Raw genomic sequence first — 17958 nt, forward strand, 5'->3', positions numbered from 1 at the left:
ACCCCTGAAAACTTTTACTGATGTGCCAGGCCTCTAGATGTCTGCAGAGTTTATCCCTCCAGTGTCTGGGTCTCATGTGTTTTACCAGGCCATCTAAAGCTTTATCTACTTCTTGTGTATCTGACCTAGTTATCGTGGTGGCTTTAATACAGTCAGGTCTGTATGGCACACATGGCAAGATTTCTTTCACCTCAGCCTGAACCTCCTGCAGAACCTTTCCCATAGGCTGCCAGTCATCCATGAGGATGTACTTAGCACATGACATCACCTTGATCAACTATATAGACAACGTTTTGCTTGGTCATGAGGTTGAGCATGTCTAGAAACAATTAACTATAAAACGGAAGTGATACATCCAGGATTGAGCAGGAGTGGGATTAGAGGGAACAAAAAAAATGTGTATAAGCAGGTAGTGCAGACTCTCATGTTATTCAACACTGATGCACTAGCAGCCTTCTTTCAACTCATACTTAAGTATACTTAAGTATAGAGTACCTTTGCTGCTGCTGCTGCTAAATCGCTTCAGTCGTGTCCGACTCTGTGCAACCCCATAGATGGCAGCCCACCAGGCTTCCCTGTCCCTGGGATTCTCCAGACAAGAACACTGGAGTGGGTTGCCATTTCCTTCCCCAATGCATGAAAGAGAAAAGTGAAAGTGAAGTCACTCAGTCGTGTCCAACTCTTAGCGACCCCATGGACTGCAGCTTACCAAGCTCCTCCATCCATGGGATTTTCCAGGCAAGAGTACTGGAGTGGGGTGTCATTGCCTTCTCTGATAGAGTACCTTTAGTGACCAGCTAATGGAGGAAGAAAAGTCTGAGTTCTTGACAAATGAATCACTTTGGTATTTGGATGCAAGCCTACAATATACCATGACTGTCCTCAAGGATTAATCAGAGGTGACCCTGCAAGATATAGGAGAGGATGACCCTCTTGAAGGACAGTGCATGGATAGGTTATTCACTTTGTTGGACAGAGAACTTACCCAACATTAGGAGATTAACAGAAAGTGGGTCATGGACAGTGGAAATGTCATTGCTGGTTGATCACAAGTATGGAAAGAGAAAGATTGGAAATTTGAAGACGAGGAAGTCTGAGATAAAGGCATATAAATGGTTATATGGGAATGGGCACAAAAGTGGATTGATTTATTTGTCACATGTTAATGCTCACCAGAAAGTAACCACCATGGAAAGTATACTAAATGAACAAGTAAACAAAATTACTTAGGCAGGGCTGAAACTAGCATAGAGCAAGTGAGGTACCTGGGATCCAAAAACACAAGGAAACACTCACTTCCTTCTGTAACTCTGCACTGACCAGTCCTTGACTGCATGCCTTCTTAAATTTTGTGCCCCAGGCACTTCACTTAATCCCCCTAGTCAATGCATGTAAGACTTTGCCATTGTCTGCATAAATTGATTAGTCACAGTAGCTATAAATGGACTCGACAACATAGGCTCCAATTTACCAAGGCTGATCTAACCACTGCTGCTGTGTTTCTAGCCTGCTAGCCACAGAGACCAATAGTAAGGCTCTGGTATGGCATCATCCCTCAAGTCGACCAATGGGCCACTTGGTGGTGACTCTGTTGAGCTCCTTCCATCCTGGAAGAGCCAATGATTCATTTAAGCAGGGATCAGCACACATCATAGGTAGAGGTTTGCATTTTCAGCCTATAGAGCCTCAACCAACACTATTCTCTGAAGCTATATGACATGTCTAACCTGCCAGCACAGCATCTCATGAGAATAGGAATTCATTTTAGAGAAAAAGAGGTATGGAAGTGGATCCATGACAATACAATCTACTGGTTATATAACATACTGCACCACCCAGAAGCTGCTACCTGAGTGTTGGAAATGGCCTTACAGAGGCATAACTTAAGTTCTAGTTTAGAGCTGATACTCTTAATGGGATGGGACACCATCCTCCAGGTCACTGTATATACCTTAAGTCAAAGAACTTTATATGGAACGATGTCTTCCATAGAAAGAATATGATGGTTCAAGGCATAGAAGCAGGAGTTGCTCTACTTATCATCCCCTACATCATTCCCACATTCCCAGTGACTAATGGTAAGAATTTGTGCCTCTGTCCTGACAATTCTGCACTCTTTTAGGTTTACAATTCTGGTCCCTTAAGGGAGAATACTTTGGTGAGGAGGCAGAGAAAAGTTATGATTGATATCTGGGCACTTCAGACTTCTTGGGTCTGAAGGTCATCAAACAAAAAGAGGGAGTCACCATCTTGGCAAGCATGTTCGACTCTGATCATCAGCAGGAGGAAGGGCTGCTATTACACTTTGGAGGAATATTGTTGACACCTAGTAATCCATTTGGGCACACTTGGTACTTCCTTGTCTGATTTTGATGGAAAATGACAATTCTCAGGCAAACGTAGTCTGAAAAGTACACGATAGCCAGCCAAGACTGCCAGATGTGCTGAGGATAAGGGAAATTTGAAATGGGAAGTAAATGAAAAAGACAATGAGTCTTAGTTGAGACCCTTAGAGCAGCTGCAGCTGCAGGATTAATAGCCAGCACCATTGCCCTTCCTTTTCTAAGTTTTCCTGAGGAAGAGAGGCTCACCAGAATCCTGGAGGAGCTGCTTTCTGAACACGTACAAAGGAGTGGATGAACATAACATGGTGATGCACTTCCTGGTTCCCTCTTCAAGGAAGGACTTGCTCATTCAGCTACTGTGAGGACTGCTGGAAGATAGTTTAGAGTTGTCAGTCCCTTCGGGGATGGCTTCAGCTGCACAGAACTGTGTCCCAAGGATTACAGATTGAGGCAGTGGTACAAAGGGCCAGCCAATTCAGCCCAAGACAGAATAAATCTGAATGGGTGGCAAAAGCTATCTTTGGGCCAACATGACTTCATTTGCTCAATTTTGCTTCTTTCCTGTATCTGCCAAAGGAGTTGAGGAGTTGATCCCAAGGGCACTCCTTAGTAAGCCTTCCCACCACTGAAATTATCTATTTCTGATACTTATCTATTGCTTTAAATAGAAAAATCAATTAATTACAATAATTAGTTGATGTTTTTTATTGATTTCATAGAATCAATGTTAAAGTTTTGGAAGATCATTCCATCCTATTGTGAATGCTATTATAAATTCAGTTAAGACGTTCACCATTAAAGTTATTTGTTTTGTGGGGAGAAATATGAATACAAATTTTGGTAGAGCATAGAATCATTGTAGAAAATATTAATGCTCATTAAGAAACTCATAGCACAGAAATATACTTGAAATTCATTGTATTATATGCTTAACTGAGGGGTTGGCAAATTTGTATCTTGCAAAAATGCCAATAGTAAACATTTTAGACTTTGTAGGCTACATAGTTTTTACACAGCTACTCAACTCTGCTATTTAGTGCAAAAGCAGCCATAGAAAATCTATAAACAAAAGAGCATGGCTACATTCCAATAAAATTATATTTATAAAAACAGGCGGAGTTCCAGATTTGATCAGAGGGCTGTAGCTTGCCAACCTCTGTCTTAATTCATTAGTATCCAAACAAGTTCTAAAATTTTATCAATCAAAATAGAACTTTGGCTTAAAATTAAAAAATGTGTTTATATAAACCAGTAAGAGTACTGAAGCTAAAAGTTTTATTTTAATGAAACTAAAGTCTAATACAAAAAAGTATAATAGCATGCCTTATACTATTCTCTCCTTGTACAGAGTATCAACCTTATTTTATGTGTTTTAACATCTGAATAACTTTTTGCATATTAATTTGTGTCCTGCAATGGCTTCTCTAAATTCTAACTGCAGTTTGTTCCAAATCAGTTAGAAAATTTTGACCAACATGTTCACAAATGGAGTGCCAAAAAGTCCAGTGCTCTTAGTGTGTTACAATTATTGAAAACAGCCTGTGAGCAGTAAGATGGTGAAATTTATCCTTGAAAAAGAAACTGAATAAATTAACCTTTTATAGCTCAATGTGTAAGATTTAATTTTGAATTTGAAAAATTGCACTTTTCAGTATTTCAACTTGAAAGAATCTTTTGATGGAACTCCTATTTTTAATCATATAAATATATATACATATATGTGTATATATATAGCATCAAAATTAAACTGAGAAATCCTGCTATTTTACATCATATCTGTTTTGTGAAACATTCAAGAGAATTATAAAATTCAGGAGTAACAATTTAATTCTCAGGTTTTATCCTGTAAGAATATTTTTTGAAGAAAGATACTCTAAATGGAGGAAAAAACACAGCGTCTATGAAAACATCTGGGCTTAAGTATTTACACATTTAAAAAACAACAGAATTTTCTCCACTCAGTAGAATTTTTCTAAGCTTATTAGAAAATGAAGCACCAGTAGAGATTTTCCTCAATTAAAACTTTATGTTTTAAAAAGACAAGAATATCACATTAATCCAAAATGAAAATTTAAAATATAGGCACTAAATTTAAAATATAGGCATTTCATTAAAAAATGAAAATAATTATACCATACAGAAAAAAATTTTTTTTCAGAAAGTATTATTAACAGTATTAAAAAATGGGCACAGATAAGAAATTGACTAGGCTGCATGAATATGTACACAATATAATCACTGTAAAAGAAATTTTTTAAAATTTTATTTTATATTTTATGTACATTTTAAAAAATTCTTAAAGAAATTAAAAATTTTTATTTTAGAAAAAATTGAACTTTTCAAAGTAGTTTTGAATAGAAAAATTTTGCTTGGTCATGGTGTATAATTCTTTTAGCATGCTGCTGAATTCAGTTCACTGATATTTTGTTGAGGATTTCCTTTCTATGTTCATAAGGGACACTGATTCATAGTTTCTTATAGTGTCTTTGTTTGCCTGTATCAGTGATTTTAATACCCGTTTTGTGAAGTATCTGTTCAGGTCTTTGACCATTTAAAAAAAAATTGCATCTTTCCTGTTTTGCTTTGTATGAATTATTTATGCATCCTGTATACAAGTCCCTTGTCAGATATATATATTATAAATCACTGATACTAATCTGTGGTTTTTCTCTTTAGTATACGAAGTAGTGTGATCAAGGAGCAAAGTGATTATTATTTCATAGTGATTTTTGTGTGCCATTTAAAAAATTTTGACTACTCCAATGTCATAAAGATATTCTGTAGCTTTTTAAGAATCCTGATTATTTTATCTTTTACATTATCTATACTCAATTTTAAGTTAGTTTTTGTGTGTGGTGTCAAGGAAGGGGTCAATTTCTTATTTTCCTATATAAATATGCAATTAACTCCGTGTACTTTTTTGAAAAGACCATTCTTTCTCTATGATTGGTAATGGAGTCTTTGTTTTACATATGGTAACAAAGCATGTGAAAAGTTTGTTTCAGAATACTATTTTTTCCTATTAGTCAATTTATCTATTCTTCTACCAATTAGACTAAATTAATTCTTATATCAACCTCATCAAATTAATTTAGTTTAAAAATAGCCTCAATATAATGTAGAGTTAACTATTACAAATTTTTTTCCTCTTTGAGATTATCTTGGCTATTTTTAAGTCTCATATTTTCTTATATATTTTAGAATCTGTTAATTTTCACTAATTTAAAACAAAACAAAACCACACACCCCAGTTTGGATTATAATTAAAGTAGCATTGACTATAGGTCTGTTTGGAACACAATGGACATCTTAAAATGTATTAAATATTTCAATCTATGAACATAGTATACACTCCATTTATTTGTGTCTTTTTAGATTTCTCACAGAAATATAGTATTTTGGAGAAATGTTTAATTAGATCTATTCTTAGACATTTAATATTATTGTAAATGGCAATTTAAAATTTTACTTTTCCACTTGTTTACTGTGTGTATAGAAAAACTGATTCCTTAATTGTTGGGGGCCGGCGTGAGGCACTCCGCCCATGGCAAAGGTCATGAGGAAGGAGGCTCGACATACGCAAAAGCAGGATCGAGCCTCAGGAGTCCCCCTGGAAATCCTCGAGCATCTACCCCCATAACCAGAGCCTGCCTACTTTACTACTTTGTGCTCTTACCTACACCTCTGACTTTACGGGGGGCTGTCCCCCACCACCTCTTTCGGAGAAGGAGTTAACTTAGAGCTCCAGTTAATAATAATTCCTGGGCGTGATAGGAGTGTTTCAACCTACAAACTCCTCTGAAGGTTCTCTAGCCTGCCTGACAGGCTTGTCCGGCCACATGTGATTGCTCACAGCCTCCCAACTGTGAGAGGCATGACATGCTTTAAACCTTCTAAAAACAGGTTCTTTAGAAAAGTTAGAAAATTATTAGTATAAGTATAATGGGCTGATTAGAAATTGTATTGGTGAAGGGTTTTTCATTTGTTGAGCCAATGTTTACTGCTAAGTCTCCACATCCCCTGCCCTTATACACATTAATGAATATATAGAAGAAATAAGTATTAACCTTTGATATTAATCACGTTAGACCTTAGGCTAAGTAAATTCTTTCCTTAACTAAAACCCACTACACCCTCACCCTACAGGAATGTAGGTGGTGTCTGTTTTAAGAATAATCACCCCTGGAGAAATAAGTGTCCTGGTTGACTGACCACTGTCACAAGAAGAGGGTCATAAATTGTCAGCAGGCCCCCTGACCAGAAGATGATGTAACACCCTTAAGACCTCTGTATACATTTGTATGAAGCACCTGACTTTGATAAAAGTCAGGACTGCTGACCCCACGTGACTTTTGCATAACATCTCAGTGTATAAAAGTAGACCATGGAAAATAAAGAATTGGGATCAGTTTCTCGAAATACTGGTCCCCCCATGTCTCTCTCTCACTCTGGCTGAGTCTCCATCTGGAGCGTGGAACCCACCATGCTTACTAATTACGCCTGGGCTTCTAAGATCCGACCGGGGAGGCCTCAGTGTCTCCTCTCCTTCGGGAGAATGGAAGGACGCCTGTGGCCTACGTAAGTGGTGCAAGCTTCTTGTCTTGAAGTTTTATTGGTCCCCCCCATAAACCAAGCTACTCAGCCTCTTTTCTCCACTGAATTTTCCTACTGAGCTATCCTCATTCTATTACTCTTTATATCTTTGATGAATAAATAATTAAATAGGTCGCCGATGCCGTCCCCGCTTCAAATACCCTGGATCAGCCGGGGCTGGACCCCGGCATTTAATATTGACTTTGTATGAAGCAAACCTGAAAGATGATGACTGTAGTTTCTTCTTTTCCAGTCTTCACTGTTTTTCTTGCCTTTCTTTTTCTTACACTTGCTGGGACCATAAGCACAATGTTGAATGAAAATGTTACGTTAGATATTGCCTTTTTCCATACTCAGGTCAGAATTGTGCAATATTTCATCATTAAGTTTTATACTATTTTTAAATTTCTTAAAGATGAATTTTGTCAGAATAAGTATTTCCTATCTGGTCCCTATTTTTCTGAGGATTTCTATCATGATTCAAGGTAGAATTTTATCAAGTATATTTTCTGCACTTATTGTTGTGATATTTTCTGTTTTAATCAGTGAATGTGAAAAAGTATATTATGAAAAAGTACAAAACTAATTTGATAAAATATTAAGGACTCAGTCCTCCCCAGAACCAGAGCCACCACACTCCACCCAGCGGCCAGTGCCACCTGCACCCACCCACAAATGAAGGTCTTTCCCCACCAAAGCCAACATGTAAGTTCTGAAAGAGGTGACTGTTCCATCAAATGCACAGAGATTAACAGAAGCATACAAGAAACATGAAATCACTAGAAGAGCACAATAGGTTTCCAGTAACTAACCCCAAAGAAATGGAGATCTATGAATTGCCTGACACAGAACTCAAAATAATTTATTTACATAAGCTCAGTGAGCTATAAGGGAACACAGAGAGACAAGTAACAGAATCAGGAAAACCATACCGTGAACAAAATGAGAAGTTCAGTGGACAAATTCTTAAGAAAGAACCAAACAGAAATTCTAGAACTGAACATAAATAGTTCTGTAATTGCAGCACAGAACATAAATAGAAGACTTGATCAATCAGAAGAAAGAACCTGTGAGCCTGAAAATAGGTCATTTGAGATTATCAAGTCAGAGAAGGAAAAAGAATAAAAGAATGAATAAAGCCTATGTAATTTATAGAATACCATTAATTGAAACAATATTCACATTATGGGAATACCAGAAGGAAAATAGGGAGAGAAAGAGGTAGAAAACCTGTTTCAAGAAATAATGGTAAATGTAAGACCAGAAACTATAAAACTCTTAGAAGGAAACATAAGCAGAACACTGTATGACATGAATCATAGCAAGATCCTCTATGATCCACCTCCTAGAATAATGTAAATAAAACCAAAAATAAACAAGTGGGACCTAATTAAACTTAAAAACTTTTGCACAGAAAAGGAAACTATAACCAAGTGAAAAGACAAACCTCAGAATCGGAGAAAATAATGGCAAATGAAACAACTGACAAAGGGTTAATATCCAAAATATACAAGCGGCACATACAACTCGATACCAGAGAAAAGAACAACCCAATCCAAAAATGGGCAAAGAAGAGAAACATACAGATGGTTGATAAACACATGAAGGATGCTCAACATTACTCGTTATTAGAGAAATGCAAATAAAAACCACAATGAGAAATCACGTCACACCAGTCAGAATGGCCATAATCAAAAAAGCCACAAACAAGTACTGGAGAGGGTGTGGAGAAAAAGGAACCCTTTTGCACTGCTAGTGGGACTGTCTTTTGATACAGCTGATATGGAAGACAATATGAAGATTCCTTAAAAAACTAGATATAAAACCAGTATACAACCCAGAAATACCACTTCCAGGCAAATACACTGAGGCAACCAAAACTGAAAAAGACACATGTACCCTAATGTTCATTGCAGCATTATTTATGATAGCTAGGACATGGAAGCAACTTAGATGGCCACTGACAGATGAATCGATTAAGAAGCTGTGGTACATACACCTACAATGGAATACTGCTACTGTTACTGCTAAGTCACTTCAGTCGTGTCCAACTCTGTGCAACCCCATAGATGGCAGCCCACCTGGCTCCGCCATCCCTGGGACTCTCCAGGCAAAAACACTGGAGTGGGTTGCCATTTCCTTCTCCAATGCATGAAAGCGAAAAGTGAAAGTGAAGTTGCTCAGTTGTGTCCGACTCTTAGCGACCCCATGGACTGCAGCCCACCAGGCTCCTCTGTCCATGGGATTTTCCAGGCAAGAGTACTGGAGTGGGGTGCCATTGCCTTCTCCGATTATACAGAGTGAAGTAAGTCAGAAAGAGAAAAAAGATTTTCTTTTTCAGAAAAGGAAAAAAAGATTCCATTTATATAGAATCTAGAAATATGGCACCAATGAACCTATTCATAGGCCAGCAGTGGAGATGCAGATATAGAGAAAAGACTTGTGGACAAGGGCAAGAGAGAGGAAGGAGGAGATGAGATAAATGGAGAGAGGAGCCTGGAAGCATATACACTAACATATGTAAAATAGATAGCCAATGGAAATTTGCTGTATGACACAGGGAACTCAAACTAGGGCTCTGTAACAACCTAGAGGGGTGGAAGGGGTGGGAGGTGGGAGGGAGGTTCCAGAGGGAGGTTCAAGAGGCAGGGGACACATGTACACCTATGGCTAATTCATGGTGATGTATGACAGATATCAAACCAATACTGTAAAGCAATCATCAATCAATCAAAAATAAATCTCAAAAATAATTTTAAAAACATAAAAATTCACTACTCAAAAAAGAGAAATAATGCTGAAAATTTGCCAAACCTGAGGAAGGATATGTATAGTCACATACATGAATTTATAGAACTTGGGCACAAATTAAAATCAAAACTGATTTTTCTGTATCATTTTTTAGATGAGTAAATATTATTATTATTATTATCTCTGGGGTCTTTTCTGGCAATCTAAGTCTACTTTTCACACTTGTCATTTTACTAATCATACTTACACGTGAAGGAAACTTTGTTCTTCTAACTCTCTTAAGGTAGATGATTCATGATTCAGCTGCTGAACCTCACAATGAAGTCATTGTATGTTTAGGGTCTGGATTTAACAGAATCACTTTATCAAAGCCCTCCCTAATCCTTACAGGCAGAAGCTAGCCCTCTGTTCCCTTTCCTGCATCATCTTGTATGTACTTCTTTTTTGTAATTATCAATTGACTTTACTTATTTTTTTCTATCCTTCTAAATTGTGAGATCCTTAAAAACAAGTAATCTTGTCTTGTTACTACGACCTCTGTGATCATAGTCTTATCCTAGTCTGAGTCATGTACATAGGCATCCAACATGTGTTTTTTCCATGAAGGATAAGATTGAGGGATTAATAAATGAGTGAACAGTCTGCTGCACACAATTTCAAAGGCTGTAAAATCATGGGAACCTTTAAACAACTAATATCCAGTTAGAAGAGTCTCAAAAGACTGAATTTGTTACTAAAATCATATACCATCATCACAGGCAAGGACCAAACAATATAGCTTTTAACAAAGAAATAAACAATGTAAACCTCCCTTTATAGTAACTTCGTGAGTAAACATTTAGTGATCCATAAATTACACACACAGACATGCACAAACATATACACAGTGTGAAGAGAGTGAAGTCGCTCAGTTGTGTCTGACTCTTTGAGACCCCATGGACTGTACCGTACCAGGCTCCTCCATCCACGGAATTTTCCAAGCAAGAGTACTGGAGTGGGTTGCCATTTCCTTCTCCAGGGGATCTTCCCAACCCAGCAATCAAACCTGGGTCTCCCACATTGCGGGCAGACACTTTACTGTCTGAGCCACCAGGGAAGATACATGGTGTGTAAGGGATATTTGAATCCTTATTAGGGATTTCTAGGGAAACCTGACAAAGTGGGTAATTTTCCCTCTGACATGGGGTAAAGTGTGTATGAATGAGGGGTGAGATGGTGATAGAGGGGAGAAGGAGACAGAGACAGACAAAGATAGAAATAGAGACATAGACAAGACTTAGGTTTTTTCTTCTTGCACATGTGATTCTAATAAATCACTGGTTACTAAAACACTTGTTTGTGGAGAAATCTTAAAAAAAAAACACATATTTTCTATTTGCTCCAAACTAACAAAATAAACAGATGTGCAGTTTTATTATTCTAAGAGGCAGATGTTACCTTCAAAGCATCTCTCTTACTAATCATAATAGTCATTAAATTCCCATAATGATCTCCACTACTTGTACTGTTCTGGCTAAAAATGGATCATAAAATAAATATAATTTACAATGTAGGATAATAGGGTTGACTGTTCAGTTTAACAAGCATCAAATTAATGAAACGAAGGGCATGAATGTCACCTCCTCACAAACCCAGTAGAATTGCTTCTTTTGATGGTTTGAAGCTGCTGTTCCTTGTGCTGTAGTCAAATCATATCTGCATATATCAAACTCATTTATTCCTTCCAGTATTAATCTCTCACATCCTCTTGCTCTTCTTCCTCTCTCTCCATTTTCCTTTCCCTTTCTCTATCACTTATTCTCTATATAAACTAAGTACAGTTTTAGACCAAGGGCTTACAACAAAAAATACAATAGCTTTTGTTTTCAATATGCTCAGAGTCTAGCTAAAGAGAAGTATCATTACCATATAGGTTGAAATGCTACTATAGTAATATATCCAGAGAAGTAAACAAAAATTGACCTGAGGGTAGGATTAAGAATGCCTCATAAAGTGTGAGCTTTCCTGGTGGCTCAGATGGCAAAGCATCTGCCTGCAATACAGGAGACCCAGGTTCGATCCCTGGGTTGGGAAGATCTCCTGGAGAAGGAAATGGCAACCCACTCCAGCATTCCTGCCTGGAGAATCCCAGGGACAGAGGAGCTTGGTAGGCTACAGTCCATGGGGTCGCAAAGAGTCGGACATGACTGAGCGACTTCACTTCACTTCTTCACTTCACAAAGGGAATTCTTAATCTTTGTCTTAATAGAAGGGCTTTGAGGGAGTGACACTTCTCTAGATACTTCATTACTATCTTTCTATAGTATATTCAGTTAAGTTCAGTCGCTCAGTCGTGTCCGACTCTTTTCGACCCCATGAATCGCAGCACGCCAGGCCTCCCTGTCCATCACCAACTCCCGGAGTTCACCCGGACTCACATCCATCAAGTCAGTGATGCCATCCAGTCATCTCATCCTCTGTCGTCCCCTTCTCCTCCTGCCCCCAATCCCTCCCAGCATCAGAGTCTTTTCCAATGAGTCAACTCTTCACATGAGGTGGCCAAAGTACTGGAGTTTCAGCTTTAGTATCATTCTTTCCAAAGAAATCCCAGGGCTGATCTCCTTCAGAATGGACTGGTTGGATCTCCTTGCAGTCCAAGGGACTCTCAAGAGTCTTCTCCAACACCAGACTTCAAAAGCATCAATTCTTCGGCGCTCAGCCTTCTTCACAGTCCAACTCTCACATCCATACATGACCACAGGAAAAACCATAGCCTTGACTAGACGGACCTTTGTCGGCAAAGTAATGTCTCTGCTTTTCAATATGCTATCTAGGTTGGATAGAACTTTCCTTCCAAGGAGTAAGCATCTTTTAATTTCATGGCTGCAGTCACCATCTGCAGTGATTTTGGAGCCCAAAAAATAAAGTCTGACACTGTTTCCACCGTTTCCCCATCTATTTCCCATGAAGTGATGGGACCGGATGCCATGATCTTCATTTTCTGAATGTTGAGCTTTAAGCCAACTTTTTCACTCTCCACTTTCACTTTCATCAAGAGGCTTTTGAGTTCCTCTTCACTTTCTGCAATAGGGTATATTACAGGGCCCTTAAATACACCTTATACACCAAACAATCAAATGAATTAATTTTTAGTTAGAGAATATGGTAAGTGCATAATGAGCCAAAAATGACAAAGAAAACATTAAAAAAATTTGATTTTTAAAGATGATGAGGTTATAAGTAATTTTCCTGTGGGCTTTTTTTTTTAATGAAATTTATTGGTTATTTGTGGGAGCAAAATATTTTGCTTTCTTTTTTAAAAGTCTTACCTGTTTATTAATTTTCATTCTATTTTTTCTTGTAGTTGTTTATCAAAAATATTTTCCAAGTTGCTACAAAGTCTTCACGTGTTTTTTTTTTTTATAAGTGGTTGTGTACTTTGGGTTCCTTCATCACTTACCTAACCATTATTTTTTATTTATCAGTATTATGACTGAATAAGAAAAGTCATTATCAGTAGATCTCCATTTCTGGGATGGGGGGAGGAGAAGTAGTACATTTGTCCTCAATATCTGTGGGTTTCACATCAGCAAATTCAACCAATTATGGATTGAAAATAGTTGAAAAAAATTACAGAAATTTTCAGAAAGCAAAACTTGAATTTGCCATATACCAATAACTATTTACATAACATTTATCTTGTGTTTACAACTATTTACATAGTATTTACATTGATTGATAAGTAATCTAGAGATGATTTAAAATATGCAGAATGATGTGCATAGGTTGTATGTAAATACTATGCCATTTAATATAAGGGACTTGAGCATCCACAGATTTCAGAATCCCTGGGAATCCTGAATCAATCCCCTGTGAATACCAAGGGATGACTGTATGTGTACAGTTTGTTGTGGCTTCCACTTACACATGTCCAGGAAGCCATGTCTGATTTGAATCCTCTCAATTTTCTTGAGGGTCACTAAGTGCTATGAAAAGCTTTGAAAAAAAAAAAAAAGATATTATGTACCTTGAAGAATCTCCCCAACCCAAATCACATTTAGGTCAAGAGTTCTTTAATTAGGAGCAATAGTAACACCATAATAACCACTGAAATTGTAAAAATTTCATGAAGAGAAACATCAACTAAATGAGTCAAGAGACCAGAAAGGGGAGCTCTCACACCCTGTGATGAAAGCAGAGCCCAACAGGATGAAAGAAGACTCCTCTTCTTTCCTGGCAGAGACAGCCACTGAAAAGACACGGACTCTGCTTACTCTAAAGCTCCCAATTGTTTCTCTTCTGTGAAAGAGTTCTTTTTCCCTAGCTGTTTAGGGATTTGCACGTGGCTTCTGCTTCCCTGGTGGCTCAGATGGTAAAGAACTTGCCTGCAATGCAGGAGACCTTAATTCGATCCCTGGGTTGGGAGGATCCCCTGGAGAAGGAAATGGCAACCCACTCCAGTCTTCTTGCCTGGAGATTTCCATGGACAGAGGAGCCTGGTAGGCTGCTGTCTATGGGGGTCTCAAAGAGTCGGACACGACTGAGCAACTAACACACTTTCACTCCACAGTTGCAGACCCCCAAATGAAATTTTTTTGCTGATCCTAAATACACCCATTTTTTTTGCTGGAGAAATATCTGGCAGTCTATTTGTTTTAAGTCAACATTTTGATGGTCCATACAGGGATGCAGAGAAGACCCCTGATGGCTCCAGGGGTGGTGAATATATAAGTGTGGTACCCACAGTGAGCTCATTGTTGCTCATGCTTTTCTTGAAAACCCCTCAGTTTGAAGGTATGTCTTTCTCCTGGATTTGAGCTTCTGCCCTTTTTATGTTTTTAAGCTCCCCAGGTTTTAATAAGAACCTATTTTAAGGTTTCACTCTTTCTGGTTAAAGCCTTGCTCTGTATGGGACTATTCATTTGGCACTTCAGTCTAATTTGAAATCAGATTGTTCTAACTGGAACTGGTTCAGCCTTTGACCCATTCCTTTGAGAATAGGGGCTGTTTAATCAGAACCGTGCCAGTTTAGCCTTCAGTTTATTCCTCAGGAATAGTAGGGGTTCTTCTATAGAAACTGAGCTGAGAAGCTTTTGGTTTGACTCCTCCAGGACTAAGTTATTTTCTTAGAACTGCCTGATATTAGGCCTGCAGACTGGTTAAGATATTTGAAGTGTTTAAGCTGTTTGAATTGCAAGCTATTTGAGCTGTTCAGGCTATTTGAGTTGAGCTGTAAGTTGTCTGAGCTGTTTAGGCTGTTAAAAAATTATTCTTTAAATCTAGAGATAAAATTCTGAGAAATGAGATCCTAGCTATCCAAATATTTTGAGGGTACCACCTCTACAGGGACTCCAACCATTTTTTGTTTACAAACAGTTCTTTCTCATATATATTTCTGACTAAACAGGCTGACCTGATCAAAGGCAATTTGGCATATTAATGGCTATTATAGAGAACTTTTGAAATCCTCAAACTTACTTTTCTTAAAACCAAATTGGACCACCATAGCTCTAAAATTTCCAAAGCTGAATAAAATGCCTATTTTGATTGGTATTTTGAGCTTTCAATGCTATTAGAAACCTAGAATTGCCTCTCTGAAAAATAAGATTTTAAGATTAAGTGAGACAAACAGACAATTAGAGAAATAAAAAAGGGCTTCTGAAGCCTCGGGTTCCTCTTCCTTGGCTTTTTGAGTCAGGCCCAGCCTCTGTGCCATCTTACTTTTTTCTTCTATGCCGCCTATGCAGCTGTAGCCTCAGTTCCCCATCCTCATTCTCACCGAACAGCTCTTCTTCTCTGAAACTCTCCTCACTCCCTTTTCCTCTGAACTTATCAAAACCTGTCTCTTTAAAATTAAGCCTTCTGAGGATCCAGAGGCTAAACCCTTAATTTCTTATAATTCCTGAACTGAAGAAAGCAATAGTCAAAGATTGTACCAAAATAACTGAAGATTCTCATCGATTTGCTGTGGAATTTAATATAATCATTCAGACTTATCAACCTGGTTTTTCTGACTGGTATCAGCTAGTTCTTATGTGTGTGAAGGCCAGGCCCAGCACTGGATGAAAACTAACTGGAAAAATCCTGAAAGGTTTCTAGAATTAGAACTGGGAGACAAGCTCAGGATCTGCAGTTGCTAGGTGACTTCATCAAGCAGTTCCTGGGGCTTTACCAAAATCTGTTGATTGGAACAAAATTAATGCTTCAATAAAAATCTGTTAAGCCTGTTCATGACTGTTACAACTGACTTCAGATTATTTTTAAAGAAGTTTCTGGTCTTGGTCTAGATGTTAAGGTAGTTCTTAACTCTTTGTTTGTTAATGGGCTGAACCAGGACCTTTTCCTTACAGTAAAAAGGATCATAAGGGAATGGGAAACTGTGTCTACTCCAGATTTAGTCAGTCTGGCATGCCAGCTCTCTTGCTTTCTGTTAATAGATGAGTCACCTGAAAGGAAGACTGCTAAGACTCTTCATGGTCAACTCCAGTTAATAAAGACCCTTAACAAACCAAAATCTTCCTAGTTTCTGCTATTATTGCAAAGAGCCAAGGCATTGGAAAGACACTGTTACAAATTTAAGCACTTCAGGCAGCTTCAGCCCTCTAACCAGTCTTTCTAACGTCCTCATAATTCCCAGTCCTGGGGAGCTGAGGAACTATGGGGGATCTTCCTAACCCCTCCCTTGATCAGCCTGGAGAAACATTCTCTTCCAGTATGAATTGACACAGGCTGCACTCTCAGTGCTCAGTCCCATTACTATAAGGCAGTACCTGCCTTGGAGTACTAAAACAGTTTCAAGAGTGGGGATCTGTAATGAAACTCAAGGGGTTCCTGTCTCTGAACCTATTCATTTTTGTTTAGTCCATTTGAGACATGCACACCTTTTTTTCCCTTAGTTCTTTTGCCCCTATCCATTGGTAGCTCAGACAGTAAAAGCATCTGCCTACAATGCGGAAGACCTGGGTTCGATCCCTGGGTCTAGAAGATCCCCTGGAGAAGGAAATGGCAACCCACTCCAGTAGTCTTGCCTGGAAAATCCCATGGATGGAGAAGCCTGGTAGGCTATACAGTCCGTGGGGTCACAAAGAGTCGGACACGACTGAGTGACTTCACTTTCACTTTCTTTCATTTATTAAGCCAAGACTTCTTAGAGTAGAATCATGCTGGAATTTTTCCCAAAAGAGGGAAATAATTCTAGAATTTAAACAGAAGACATCAAAATAACCAACAAGGTAAATTAATGACTCTTTGACATTTTTTATTTGTTTCATTTCTGACTATACTAGAGATGATTCTGAAAACATTGATTGTTTTGTCCCTATTGAATCAGCCACCACTGTTCTTAAAGGCAAAATCTCCAACTGATATTGGTAAAATTCACAGCACAACTCCCATTACATTTCTAATAGATCCCTCAAAATCTCTTTCCAGAATTAATCAATACTTTATACATAAAGCAGACCCTAGAGGTATAAGGTCCATAAAATAAGATTACAAGGCTCAAGACCTCATTATCTTTTGTAACAGTCCCTATAATACTATTTCACCAGTCAGAAAACCTAACAGCTGAAAATAAAAGTTCGTCTAGGACCTCTGAGCAATAAACATTGTCATCCCTTGACACCCTGTACTTTCTAACCTTCATAAGTCACTAACACCCATTCCTACAGGATCCAAATTTTTTTACTGTAATTGACTTATGCAGTGCATTCTTTAATATCCAGCTGATGAAGCTAGCCAGTACTCTTTTGCTTTCACTGGGGAATGTGAACAATGCCCTGGACACTAATGCCTCAGGGTCTTACCTAGCATCATTCTTACATATCACACGTCCTGCAAGTTGGTCTGGATGATATAAAGTTCCAGAGGGGTTCTACTTTGTTGCAATATGTGGGTGATTTGCTTCTTTGCTCTTTTTCATAAGCCTCCTCACAGGAAGACAGAACCTACTTGTTCAAGCTTTTAGCCTTAAAAGGGCATGAGGTTGCCAAGGAAAAATTGCAGTTTGATCTGATTATCAGAACAAGGGCTACACTTGAGTCCAGTCAGACTTCAGGGTGTCTTAAGTTTCCCAAAACGCAAAACTAAGCACCAACTGAGAAGTTTTCTTGGGCTAGTTATTGCCAAAATGGATTTCAAATTTCTCTCTTATGGCCAAACCAACGTGTATTTTACTAAAGAGTAACATCATTGACCCAGTTTTATAGGGTGGACTAAATGGCATAGCCTTCAAAGCCTCAAAGGAGGGTTTGATGAACCCATCTGCCCTTGGACATCCCAGTTATCAGAT

General features: G+C 38.2%; 1 protein-coding gene across 6 annotated transcripts in view; it reads right to left on the bottom strand.

Annotated features, from left to right (window-relative positions):
• TRHR (thyrotropin releasing hormone receptor) overlaps positions 1–17958 on the bottom strand; it is a 178163-nt gene that overhangs the window by 154122 nt on the left and 6083 nt on the right. The window contains exon 3 of one of the 6 annotated variants that reach the window (XR_008702328.1): positions 16740–16862. The exons of the other annotated variants lie outside the window; for them this stretch is intronic. The gene's annotated coding sequence lies outside the window, so the exon portion shown is untranslated. Of the gene's footprint in view, positions 1–16739; positions 16863–17958 lie in introns of those variants that run through there. 6 annotated transcript variants of the gene reach the window in all.

This window comes from Bubalus kerabau, chromosome 14, assembly GCF_029407905.1.
Source record: "Bubalus kerabau isolate K-KA32 ecotype Philippines breed swamp buffalo chromosome 14, PCC_UOA_SB_1v2, whole genome shotgun sequence".
In the NCBI taxonomy this organism is placed as follows: domain Eukaryota; kingdom Metazoa; phylum Chordata; class Mammalia; order Artiodactyla; family Bovidae; genus Bubalus; species Bubalus kerabau.